The 8,348-nt window shown below is 39.8% G+C and overlaps 1 non-coding gene across 1 annotated transcript; it reads left to right on the top strand.

The window, feature by feature from the left end:
• Window positions 1-3,535: 3,535 nt before the first annotated feature.
• TRNAV-CAC (transfer RNA valine (anticodon CAC)) lies at window positions 3,536-3,607 on the top strand. Its single transcript has one exon. It is a non-coding gene; the product is annotated as a tRNA-Val (tRNA).
• The last annotated feature ends 4,741 nt before the right edge of the window (window positions 3,608-8,348 follow it).

Here is an 8,348-nt window from a genome sequence, read left to right as displayed (position 1 = left end):
TGATGGGTGCCGGGAGTGTGGTGGTGATGATGAAGGATCAGAGAAAATATATTATGTCAGAGGTCAATAGATCCTGGTGCTCGACCCAGAACCTTGACTAATCGTCTATAAGAAAGTGGTTGTTTATGTTTGGCCAAGTCCCAGCTTGGCAGGGGCTCTGGTCTTATGACACACTGTTATCTGGCTTTATTTGTCATGTAAAGTTTTTTCATAGGTTGGATTGATGAGAACATTAAAGAATTAGAATTTCATCTAAACACATTCTAATGGAATGTATACCTACTATGTAAATTTTGAATTGATTGTATGAGTTCTATAATCCTTGTAATGGAAAACTAGTTGTCTTAATTTGTAATTGACTCCTAAAAAGAAGAAAAGGATGAATGACTTAGAGTAAGCGCCTTAGATTTGATAAATCTTTCAAGAAACAATTCTCTTCATTTTTTCATAATTTAGCCAACAGTGGCTTGTGTCAGTATAGCAAGTCAAGTATTACTCCACCGTACAACAACTACAAGGTCACAAATGAGGGGACAAATAACATATAGGTTGGCTCACGGAAAATGCCTAATGAGCTGAGGAAAAGGAAGGACATTACATACACTGGCTTTATCAGTGAATCATTTTGTGATGGTTGTGAAATATTGGTCATGTGTAGAAGATGGTCCTTGTACATGAATCATGCTATATATTAGTTTCACAATATGTTATAATGGTGTCTTTACCTGGTGAACTGATATGTGATATAATAAATGTGATCTGTCTTGTTCTGTACTTCTCTTTGAAAATGTTAACTTTAGATTTATATCAAATTTTTCCTACGTGCAATGAAATCGTGTTTACGAGTTAAACAGAATCTTATTACATTGCAGGAAGATCTTAACAGGCTATCGTTGTACAGTGTACAATGGCCAGTGATATTCACCGTAGACATATGTTTACACTATGTACACATAGCAGGCAAACTGCAGTATCATCTTAAGATGTGGAAATAAAACTATCAAGGCAGGAGAAGGATTTAGGTGTCATCGTTAGTAGAGATGTAAAGCCAAGACAACAGTGTATTAATGTACGTAATAAGACTAACAGGCAACTTGGTGTCATGTGTTAGTAGCAAGAATGAACAGGTAATATTACAGCTATAGTTAGTCACACACCACTTACATTATGACCTACAATATTGATCACTGTATTAGAGTGTACAAACATTTCTCCACGATTATTGAGCGAAGATGACAACATTGATAGCAAGTCTCAGAATCCTCCCTTATGATGAAGATAACAAGACTTGTAATGGGCGATATGATAGAGGTTTACAACACCAGGTATGTTTACTGATGATGATGAAGCTACATCTTACTTACATTGTGGTTGTATACACAGCTTCTCTCCTTCTCTTACCTGGATTTATCACAGTGGATGAATATCCCACTGAGTTCCATCTTGTCTTTAAGTTTCCTGGCTTGCCTCTGTGTGTGTGTCTGTGTGTCTGTGTGTGTGTGTGTGTGTGTGTGTGTGTGTGTGTGTGTGTGTGTGTGTGTACAAGTAACTAAAAGACACGATACATACACATATGGTTAAGAAAACGGGCAACACACATAACAGTCACAAAAGATGAGCTCACACACACACACACACACACACACACACACACACACACACACACACACACACACACACACAGAGCGGCGCCAGGCTGGAGGCGGGGCATCGTGACGTCACAGGCAAGTCCCTCCCCCGCCAGATCCAAACATGTGTTGTGTCTGGTGATGGCGGTTCAAGATTTCCCACATTTATATTGATCTTTACATTATCATCCACTCCCAAAGTCATCTGGCATTCTTGTGTTTCAACAACAGACGTGATATATGCAACACCAGGCAAACATTGTACCATTATCTGATAGGTTAATTGGTGCAGAATCAAGAACCAGTGAATTTCATCGCCGCCATAAGTAAGTAAGGAAGGTGACTTTAATGATGATAAATACGACCTGGTATGGCTGTGTCTACACACTACCGCCATCTGGTCAACCTGGTACGTACGAACCTTAACCTTAAAGTGGCCCACGTAAACGCGAACTTAAAATCTGCCCATTTAACTGTCATTCATTAATTAACATTTAAACACCATCTTTTAAACGTAAACCTTCCACTTGCATTATATTAACAAGTACTCTAAGATACGTCATACAAACACAAGGTTTAAAGCTGAAACTCGAACTTTTAAGTCCGTCAATTTAACACCTACTTTACAATTAGCAAAAAAATGCGAATTTTTAACTCCGCCAAAAAGCAGCTTGTGTTGTGTAATGCTTCATTTAATTGAACATTTTTAAAGTCAGTTAAATTAATGGTATCCTTTGATGTTCATCATTAAAACATAAACCTATGAACTCTGTCTCTAGAACTAAGCACAAACTTTTACGTTCCATCATAGGAAAGGAAACTTGCAAAATCTATCAAAATTCGTCACATAACGCGAACTTTTCAACCCTTCCATTTACCTGGGCCACTCTTCCCTGGCTGCCATTCATATTTTGTCCTTTTAAACTGTGACTTTATTACACTTTCATTCATTCATCATGACTTTATTACACTTTCATTCATTCATCATGACTTTATTACACTTTCGTTCATTCATCATGACTTTATTACACTTTCATTCATTCATCATGACTTTATTACACTTTCATTCATTCATCATGACTTTATTACACTTTCATTCATCATTCATCAACTAGTTCGTCTCACTGATATTCCATTCATAAACTTCATTTGTGCATCTCATAGTTTGACCGCCATGTTGCATGTTTCCTTAAGGTTTATAATTCTTTGTGTATTTAATAATAGAAGATTCAGTGATATTTCTCGTGGTACTGGAGTTAGAGTTAATAACTGAGATGGCATTATAATCTCTAACTCCAGTACCACGAGAAATATCATTGAATCTTCTATTATTAAATGCACAAAGAATTATAATCTTGATATAAGTGATTGTCTATACAAATTGCATAAATTTAGTGTTGATAAAATTTGTAAGGAATTCACCTTGTCCACATAATTAGTTTATGATACGCTTGTTGTCTGTCTCGGACAATCACATGTTTACCAAATGGCGTACTAGCTACGTCTCTTCGTTGTATATCAACTGACTGTTATATTTCTCTCTTGTGTCTCCCCTGATGATGTGGTTATTACATGAAAGTGCACATGGGAACTTGTCAAGTTTCATTTCCCCGTGGACTCATAGGAATATACTTGATCACGCGCAAAATTGTGATCCTTTCCAATATATATATATATATATATATATATATATATATATATTATATATATATATATATATATATATATATATATTATATATATATATATATATATATATATATCCTTCAGTATGTTTACTTTCGATAATGAGGAACCGAAGAATAAGCCAAGTAAGTAAATTTCGTCAAAGACATCTCTCTTTTCTAAACGCTGCCTCGCAAAGATTTTCATTAATTCAAATTGAAGAAACAGACGTACTTTCTATTGTCTGGTTAGCTCAGTGGTAGAGCGTGAGTCTCACACACTCAAGGTCGTGGGTTCGAGACCCACACCAGACATATTTTTTGTCTTTTTCTTTTTTCATTTTGTCCGCATCACATGTGTGCAACATTCAGTATGTTCGTCCAACGTTATAGTGAAGATCTTCACAATAAATTGGGGTTTTCGACCTTATCTGAAAGTGTCAGGTCCACCAAGACGTCCTTGAAATCTTCCAGAAGCTTCTGGCGATCCTCCTCCAACTGCTGGGCACATCAGAGTTAACATGGGCCGGACATCGGTTGTGGAACGACTTAATCTGCTTCCGGTAATTAGCAGGGATGATGATGAGGGCTCTGACCTCATACCAGGTCAGCTTAGTTCCAGTCTATTCTTTGGTTCCATTCTATTACTTAGTTCCAGTCTATTGCTTAGTTCCAGTCTATTGCAACGAAAATAAAAAAGTAAAACTCAATTCTTCGTGGAAAATTGAGAGGAAAACACGACAGCAACATGGAGATTTACCCTGCGGTTATTTTGCCGGCTAGTCGGCAACGGTCGGTCAAACAGTATTTTGCCGTGGTAATCTCATTGCTTTATATAATACTAAGTGCCAAAATATGTTCTTGGGGGCGTAGCTCAGTGGTAGAGCGCTTGCTTGGCATGCGAGAGGACCCGGGTTCAAACACCGGCGCCTCCATTTTTTATTTGGGAAATTCATTGTTTTCAGTCTTGTATATATATATATATATATATATATACATATATGTATATATATATATATATATATATATATATTATATATATATATATAAGTTTGTTTTCTAAATTGTTTCTTACATTTTTCATATGTATATATATGTATGTGTGTGTGTGTGTGTGTATGTGCGTATGTGTGTGTATGTGTGTGTGTGTGTATATGTATATATATATATATATATTATCCCTGGGGATAGGGGTGAAAGAATACTTCCCACGTATTCCTCGCGTGTCGTAGAAAGCGACTAGAGGGGACGGGAGCGGGGGGCCGGAAATCCTCCCCTCCTTGTATTAACTTTCTAAAATGGGAAACAGAAGAAGGAGTCACGCGGGGAGTGATCATCCTCCTCGAAGGCTCAGAGTGGGGTGCCTAAATGTGTGTGGATGTAACCAAGATGTGAAAAAAGGAGAGATAGGTAGTATGTTTGAGGAAAGGAACCTGGATGTTTTGGCTCTGAGTGAAACGAAGCTCAAGGGTAAAGGGGAAGAGTGGTTTGGAAATGTCTGGGGAGTGAAGTCAGGGGTTAGTGAGAGGACAAGAGCAAGGGAAGGAGTAGCAATACTCCTGAAACAGGAGTTGTGGGAGTATGTGATAGAATGTAAGAAAGTAAATTCTCGATTAATATGGGTAAAATTGAAAGTTGATGGAGAGAGGTGGGTGATTATTGGTGCATATGCACCTGGGCATGAGAAGAAAGATCATGAGAGGCAAGTGTTTTGGGAGCAGCTGAATGAGTGTGTTAGCGGTTTTGATGCACGAGACCGGGTTATAGTGATGGGTGATTTGAATGCAAAGGTGAGTAATGTGGCAGTTGAGGGAATAATTGGTATGCATGGGGTGTTCAGTGTTGTAAATGGAAATGGTGAAGAGCTTGTAGATTTATGTGCTGAAAAAGGACTGATGATTGGGAATACCTGGTTTAAAAAGCGAGATATACATAAGTATACTTATGTAAGTAGGAGAGATGGCCAGAGAGCATTATTGGATTACGTGTTAATTGACAGGCGTGCGAAAGAGAGACTTTTGGATGTTAATGTGCTGAGAGGTGCAACTGGAGGGATGTCTGATCATTATCTTGTGGAGGCTAAGGTGAAAATTAGTATGGGTTTTCAGAAAAGAGGAGTGAATGTTGGGGTGAAGAAGGTGGTGAGAGTGAGTGAGCTTGGGAAGGAGACCTGTGTGGGAAAGTACCAGGAGAGACTGTGTACAGAATGGAAAAAGGTGAGAACAATGGAAGTAAGGGGAGTGGGGGAGGAATGGGATGTATTTAGGGAATCAGTGATGGATTGCGCAAAAGATGCTTGTGGCATGAGAAGAGTGGGAGGTGGGCTGTTTAGAAAGGGTAGTGAGTGGTGGGATGAAGAAGTAAGAGTATTAGTGAAAGAGAAGAGAGAGGCATTTGGACGATTTGTGCAGGGAAAAAATGCAATTGAGTGGGAGAAGTATAAAAGAAAGAGACAGGAGGTCAAGAGAAAGGTGCAAGAGGTGAAAAAAAGGGCAAATGAGAGTTGGGGTGAGAGACTATCAGTAAATTTTAGGGAGAATAAAAAGATGTTCTGGAAGGAGGTAAATAGGGTGCGTAAGACAAGGGAGCAAATGGGAACTTCAGTGAAGGGCGTAAATGGGGAGGTGATAACAAGTAGGGGTGATGTGAGAAGGAGATGGAATGAGTATTTTGAAGGTTTGTTGAATGTGTCTGATGACAGAGTGGCAGATATAGGGTGTTTTGGTCGAGGTGGTGGGGCAAAGTGAGAGGGTTAGGGAAAATGATTTGGTAAACAGAGAAGAGGTAGTAAAAGCTTTGCGGAAGATGAAAGCCGGCAAGGCAGCAGGTTTGGATGGTATTGCAGTGGAATTTATTAAAAAAGGGGGTGACTGTATTGTTGACTGGTTGGTAAGGTTATTTAATGTATGTATGACTCATGGTGAGGTGCCTGAGGATTGGCGGAATGCGTGCATAGTGCCATTGTACAAAGGCAAAGGGGATAAGAGTGAGTGCTCAAATTACAGAGGTATAAGTTTGTTGAGTATTCCTGGTAAATTATATGGGAGGGTATTGATTGAGAGGGTGAAGGCATGTACAGAGCATCAGATTGGGGAAGAGCAGTGCGGTTTCAGAAGTGGTAGAGGATGTGTGGATCAGGTGTTTGCTTTGAAGAATGTATGTGAGAAATACTTAGAAAAGCAAATGGATTTGTATGTAGCATTTATGGATCTGGAGAAGGCATATGATAGAGTTGATAGAGATGCTCTGTGGAAGGTATTAAGAATATATGGTGTGGGAGGCAAGTTGTTAGAAGCAGTGAAAAGTTTTTATCGAGGATGTAAGGCATGTGTACGTGTAGGAAGAGAGGAAAGTGATTGGTTCTCAGTGAATGTAGGTTTGCGGCAGGGGTGTGTGATGTCTCCATGGTTGTTTAATTTGTTTATGGATGGGGTTGTTAGGGAGGTAAATGCAAGAGTCCTGGAAAGAGGGGCAAGTATGAAGTCTGTTGGGGATGAGAGAGCTTGGGAAGTGAGTCAGTTGTTGTTCGCTGATGATACAGCGCTGGTGGCTGATTCATGTGAGAAACTGCAGAAGCTGGTGACTGAGTTTGGTAAAGTGTGTGGAAGAAGAAAGTTAAGAGTAAATGTGAATAAGAGCAAGGTTATTAGGTACAGTAGGGGTGAGGGTCAAGTCAATTGGGAGGTGAGTTTGAATGGAGAAAAACTGGAGGAAGTGAAGTGTTTTAGATATCTGGGAGTGGATCTGTCAGCGGATGGAACCATGGAAGCGGAAGTGGATCATAGGGTGGGGGAGGGGGCGAAATTTTGGGAGCCTTGAAAAATGTGTGGAAGTCGAGAACATTATCTCGGAAAGCAAAAATGGGTATGTTTGAAGGAATAGTGGTTCCAACAATGTTGTATGGTTGCGAGGCGTGGGCTATGGATAGAGATGTGCGCAGGAGGATGGATGTGCTGGAAATGAGATGTTTGAGGACAATGTGTAGTGTGAGGTGGTTTGATCGAGTAAGTAACGTAAGGGTAAGAAAGATGTGTGGAAATAAAAAGAGCGTGGTTGAGAGAGCAGAAGAGGGTGTTTTGAAATGGTTTGGGCACATGGAGAGAATGAGTGAGGAAAGATTGACCAAGAGGATATATGTGTCGGAGGTGGAGGGAACGAGGAGAAGAGGGAGACCAAATTGGAGGTGGAAAGATGGAGTGAAAAGATTTTGTGTGATCGGGGCCTGAACATGCAGGAGGGTGAAAGGAGGGCAAGGAATAGAGTGAATTGGAGCGATGTGGTATACAGGGGTTGACGTGCTGTCAGTGGATTGAATCAAGGCATGTGAAGCGTGTGGGGTAAACCATGGAAGGCTGTGTAGGTATGTATATTTGCGTGTGTGGACGTATATACATGTGTATGGGGGGGGGGGGGGGCATTTCTTTCGTCTGTTTCCTTGCGCTACCTCGCAAACGCGGGAGACGGCGACAAAGTATGAAAAAAAAAAAAAAAATATATATATATATATATATACATATATATGCATATATCGTCCGATCAGGGAAGTTAAGCACCGTTGGGTCTGGTTAGTACTTGGATGGGTGACCGTCTGGGAACACCAGGTGCTGTTATCCCTGGGGATAGGGAAGAAAGAATACTTGCCTCGTATTCCTTGCGTGGCGTACAAGGTGACTAAAAGGGGAGGGAGCGGGAGACGAAATCCTTCCCTCTCATTTTCAATTTTCCAAAAGACGGAAGGGAGAAGATATAAAGATATTGTAAAGATGTAACTACTATAAGATATAAGAATGAATGGAAGATACGGATGTAGCTGAAACAAGGAGTAATGAAGACTAAGGTGCAATGAAAATAATTCTGTAGTGAAGACAAATATGTATGTAGAATTTTTGTATTGAACATCAACAAGTAATGATAATGATGAGAGTGTAGTAACGATGAGTGTTTAGTTAGGGAGTGGTGACAATTGCCTTTACAATGCTAATAAGGAGGTAACACAATGAGGAACACAAACTTTCCAAAGCTACGTTCAAGTCAGACTTTGAACTAAGTTCGGTAA

Source organism: Panulirus ornatus, chromosome 42 (genome assembly GCF_036320965.1).
Source record: "Panulirus ornatus isolate Po-2019 chromosome 42, ASM3632096v1, whole genome shotgun sequence".
NCBI classification, from domain to species: domain Eukaryota; kingdom Metazoa; phylum Arthropoda; class Malacostraca; order Decapoda; family Palinuridae; genus Panulirus; species Panulirus ornatus.
Note: the sequence above shows the minus strand (reverse complement) of the source record. Positions and strands in the feature narration are given on the sequence as shown.